Here is a 6,000-nt window from a genome sequence, read left to right as displayed (position 1 = left end):
TACATAACCCAAATAGTAAAAGCCCAAATAGAAGTAGGCCCAATGTAATTAGCTCAACAGGTTGCACCATTCTCATTATCACCACCTAAACAGGTAGCTTGATATGGTGGGAATAAATACATCCTTACAACATCTCATGAGTTTTCCATCCAGTCTAAACTCATAAGTGGCACGTTGATGCACAAGTCCCAAGTAAAGCCTATTTGGTTTTGGCCCATCCAGAAGGCCCATGCGTCAAAAGAAAGTTTTAAATCACAATTTTAAAATAAATACCCACACTTTTCATGTTTAACTCGATAAAGAGTTTTACATCACTTACAGATTGGCAAGCGGTGGAAACACACGGATGGGAGAATGAAATAATTCATGCGATTGAGTATGGGAACATTAATGATTATGATACAAGAGGTGGTCATTGGCTTGCAGATAAAGGAGTATTATGTTTCTAAGATTAAACAACAAAACAAAATGAAAAAAAAAGAAGAAAAAAATCTACTAGTAGAGGCATTTCTCATAGATACCCTGCTTTCGAAAGAGCGTGGGCATTTTTTGCATTTAGACCCCTGATAAATTTTTATTTTAAAAATAGCCCTGTCAAAATTTAATTTGCAAAAATGGCCCTGGGCCGTGGCAGGCGACACGTCAGCGCCACGCGGGCAGGGCTGGGCCCGTGTGTTAAGTTGAACACGGTGAACCATTCACCGTGTTCAAACACGGTGAATGGTTCACCGTGTTTAGTACGTATTTTTTGTTACGTATTTTTTGTATATTGAAAAGTGGAATAAGGAGTAGGGATGTCAATAGGTATGGATATCCGAAATATTATCCGAATTCAAAACCGAATAAATTATATATATATATATATACACATAATTTATTTTTATTTATTTATACAATATATAAAATATTTAATAATTTTTATTTCTTAGATTTTTATCCAACGGTATAGATTTTTAAAANATAAATTACGTATATATATATAATTTATTCGGATTTGGATTCGGATAATATTTCGAATATCCATACCTATTGACATCCCTACTCCTTATTCCACTTTTTAATATATAAAAAATACGTAAGAAACACGGTGAACCATTCACCGTGTTTAGACACGGTGAATGATTCACCGTGTTCAACTTAATACCCTGGCCCCAGCCCTGCCCGCGTGGCGCTGACGTGGCGCCTGCGTGGCAGAGACAGGGCCATTTTGTAATTTTAATTTTGATAAGGCTATTTTTAAAATAAAAATTGCTTAGGAGGCTATTTGCAAAAAAAACCCAAAAAAAAAAAAGAAAAAAATCTACTAGTAGAGGCATTTCTCATAGCTACCCTGCTTTCGAAAGAGCGTGGGCACCATTAAATGGAGAATGGCGATTGTTATATCAATAACATAATACACAAATCGTTATAGACAATACAATAACAAATTTCTTCTGTATGGTTCTTAAATTTTAAATTTTAAGCATTATTTCCCGAGAGTACATGATTCAGAGAGAAAACACACAACGTAATTCATCATAGAACACCAAAAAAAAAGAGAAAAAAATCGAACAATTACTTCAAATTAACACTACCTCGATCTAACTAACAGAATCAAATCGAAGAAGATTCAAATACCTTATCGGCTTCATCACCGGGCAACGCCATAAGAGCTCCGAATCCCTCCTCGACCTCAACAGGAGAATCGACACGACACCGATCAATCAACTGGAAGTTTCCGCGATCTCCATTAAATCAAAAAAGAAGAAGAAGAAGAAGAAGAAGAAGCAAAACGCAGTAAGAAATCTTACCACCGTGGGATCTACAACTTGATCTAGGGTTTCCCGAGCGCGCAATGCGTTGAGGTTGCGAATGGAGATGGAGGGTTTGGAGGAGGGAGACGAGAGGGGGAGGAGGAGGTAGGGTTTGGGAATGGCGGAGGTGGAGGCGATGATGCGGAGAGGGGAGGAGATGGGGAGCGCCGAGGAGAGCGGGGAGGAGGACGTGGCCATGGCGTGGATATCGAGGGCGCAAATTGTGACCGTTGGTTTTCCTTATCGGGTCGGATTCTGATCGGGCTCGAATAAATTTCAAAAAGAGTTTTCCAACGGTTGGATATATGGTGTAAAGTGCATACCTCAAAAATACCTTTTTTTTCGAAATGCATAGCTAGAACTTTTCTTTTGATAGACATTTTGTTGTTAGCAAGCTATTTGGTCCGTTTATTTTTAAAAAAAATTAAATTTAACTAAAAATATAAAATATTTTGACTTTCAACTTGCAAACTCAGATACCAATCATTCTTAAGTTCTTAAAAAAAAAAAACAATCAGTTGTTTGCTGTGAAAAACATCATAATGTTGCACGGAGCAAATGACTCTTATAATAGTTATTTTTATATAATATTAAAAAAATTATCAAAATTTTTATGTGATTTTGATATTTTTATATCGTTATACTTGTAAAAGGCTCACCATGACTATTAAAATTATTGATTTTGATTTCTTTCAATCATTAGGTAAATTATAAAAAAAAATTACAAAATTTATTTTCTAAATAATTTTAACTCTCTTGATCAAGTCTAATAGAGCTAATCTTCGATTCGAAAATTTTAGCATAAAAAATAATTTAATAGCACGGAGGCCACCGTGCTTAGATAGATATAATGTTTGTGGATGTTGTGGTATTTTTAATGATCAATCTCTTTCAGAGATTCACCAGGATATGCTAACTCATTTACATATACTCTCTTTTAGACATTATGTGATTTTTTTATGACCAATATTTTTTCAAAAAATCACTTACGTTCTCTAGCGCAAGTAATGAAAGATTTGGTGATACAAAAATTTGGTGATTGATATCGAAGGTTTCAAATTTAAATTTTAGTTGATTCACATTTTCACATAATCATGAGGATATGCTAAGTCATTTTACATGTACTCATTTTTTAATCATGAGGATATGCTAAGTCATTTTACATGTACTCATTTTTTGACATTATGAATAATTAATTTTATGGATATAATCTTAATTGCTAGTGGGATTGTTTCATATTTTATTCTGAGTACTATTTTTTGGATTCGTGCTGGGTGAATGTTTGACTTGCTTGAATCACCAAATGGGCAATGGCTCGGTGCATTTTGCGCTGGCCCGATTAAATCTCATTTGTAGATTATAATTAGGGTAAGAATAAAAAAGAACTCAAAAAAGTTAGAATTAAAAAAAATTAAGTAAATCTTTTAAACTATATGATAAAGATAAAATTATCAAAAACAAGAACAAACAGAAAGATAAAAGAAGAAAAGAAGAATGAGAAAAAATAAATGTAGACTTCAATTTACTTCAGTTTGATTTAGCATATATTTACTTTTCCACTATATGATTCAAAATATTATACTTTAACTACTCTATGATAATAGAACAACGTTTTTATTTTGTCACCATTTGATTTAAAACGCTACACTTTACCATTTTATTTTGTTTCACTCTAAGAACTTAAAAAGAGTTATCGTGTTCAAGAGTTAGCCAAACCAGAAATAGATAAAGAGTAAGGGAAATTATGTTGAAAAGCTCGAACCAATTCAAAAACTAAAAATGTGGCCCAACCTGAAATAGATAAAAGTTAGCCAAACCAAACCATGATATCATGTTCAAGCGCTCAAACCACTCTAAAAACTAGATAAGCAACGTAGAAAACAAAAAAAATGATCATTGCATTAAATACAATGCAAGAGTTCCAGTTTCGATCCAAAATAAAGCTAAAGTTCTCATCATTAGCAACAAATTGCAAGTATTGAACACAACAAGAAAGAGGTCCAAAACACACTAAACTTAACATACAAAGTGATTTTACCAGTACACATGAGCCGAAACATGTATCTGCAACGTTCAGAACGAATACACATCTGCATAGAAACAAACCTCAAATTTAATGTTTCGGATAAGCCACCTACAACACAAATACAAGCAGCGAGAATTAGTTCAAGTCGCAAGCTCAACATCATCTCCCCGCCAGAGTAAATCGAAGCTCAAAATCGTACGAGAAGTTGCAAAACATTACTAAGCCCAAATACAGCAACAAATCGGCAGCTCCGACGTTCAACTTATAGCTAAATATTGCAGAATGCGAGTGAACACACACTGGTTAGACTTAAACATGTGAGTAAACAAAAAGCTAAGATAACAGGTGATAGTAACAGAGCAAAAGGCGCAAAAAATAATCGCGCAAAAGAGAACATAAGTACACACAATAACTTATTTAAGACTTATCAAAGGGCATCAGATAATAAGCGGAGTTGTAGTCTACACAGCTTATTCAGTGTGTAGGATAAGATTAAACTCTGCATCACTTGCCACTTCAACGCCGACTTTATTTGTTGCAAACAAAACTTACTTAAACTATTTTATTTACAAAAGTTGAGCGAAGATAATTAAATAAATAGAGAAACAGGAGAAAATAACAGATGAAATATACAGCTTTTCCTTAAAAATGTAGGGACTTTGTATTTTTTTTTTTTCAGATTCTCACAACTACTAGTAATGAAAAATTTTATTCTTCAATTGAATGGAGAGAATAGAAGAGAAAATTAAAAAAGATTAAAAACAATGAGAAAAAGAAACGAAAAAAAATAAGAACACAGGGACAGAGAATTATAATTTCCTTGGAACAAAATATCTTTTTCCTTGATAAATTATGAAACATCGATTAGAAAAAGTGAATTTTGATCGTACCATTTGACACCAAAGCAATTACAGTGTATGATGCGATGGGTTGGTAAGCCGAACATTATAAATCTCTGCACTAGTTTTATCTCCTCAGATACAAATTAATTATTATTAACCATCCGAGAAGAGGGTAACTAGTGCAACACCACATTTATAATTTTACTATAAAATCATCAAAGTATTGCAATGAAAATTTTGATTCATTATCAAAATTTTAATTTATTATAATTTTAAGACTCGATTTTTCTATATTATTGCAATGAAATTTCATAATAAAATTCGTGGATCAAAGTTTCTAATAGTTTGAGGACCAAAAGTGCAAATTAACCTAAAAAATGCACATAAATAGAGGTTCCCTTCAATGCAAGAAAAAAGTATTCATTTTCATATTGGTGTTAATTCTATTTAAATTTTAAATTTGAATAACATCAAAATTTGCCAAAACCTGTAAAATTTCAAATTAAATTCCGATTTCGGGCCTGATTTGAATACAAACCCAATCCAAGCATGGTTAAAATCAGATCCAACTCCAAATCTAATCACACCGACAAAAAGACCAAAAAATTTGAAAAAAAAAACATAAAATAACAATTATTAAGTTTACGAAGAAAAATATATCTTGAATTTGTCCCTAAAATTTTAAAAAAAGCTCAGAAGATGCAAAAAATAATCATAGGGAAAGATCTCAGATGTCCAGACATAGTTTTTTCGAGCATCCTCATCACAGCATAAAATTATTTATATTTCAATTAGATTTAAATTTTAAAAAACGAACAAAAAAAAGGAAAAATCCAATAAAAAAATGAAAAAAAAGGAAAAAAAAATACCGGAATGATCTCTTTCTCTCGGATATAAATTTTTTTTTTTTTGCAGACGAATCAACACGGCATCAGATTCAGACCGCCCGTCTGCTTCGATTCTCGTCATCGAGAGATCGATTAACGAAAAAAAAGAGGGGGAATTTCAAAAACAAAAACAAATTTTTTTGATTTGAGACGAAATAGGTGAACAATGATGGAGATTGTGGTGTGGAATGAGAAGAGGCATATGAGAAAGAGGAGAAGAGAGAGAGGAGGGGAAGGGAATTTGGGGGCGGTGTAGGGTTTTGGGCGAAGTTAAATAGAGTAGGGTTTTGAAAACCCTAGAAAGACACAAATGTCCAAAATACCCAATATTTTTTGCTCGATCCGCATTTCATCCCCACTCTATTAAGGGCGTGGTTGGTTCGATGTCGGAGTCTGGATTGGCGGAATCGGAATTGGCGGAATCGGAATCAAAATAAGCTGGAATCGGAATT

The sequence above is a fragment of the Ananas comosus genome, linkage group 12 (genome assembly GCF_001540865.1).
Source record: "Ananas comosus cultivar F153 linkage group 12, ASM154086v1, whole genome shotgun sequence".
Classification (NCBI taxonomy): Eukaryota; Viridiplantae; Streptophyta; class Magnoliopsida; order Poales; family Bromeliaceae; genus Ananas; species Ananas comosus.
This window is presented reverse-complemented; position numbering follows the sequence as displayed.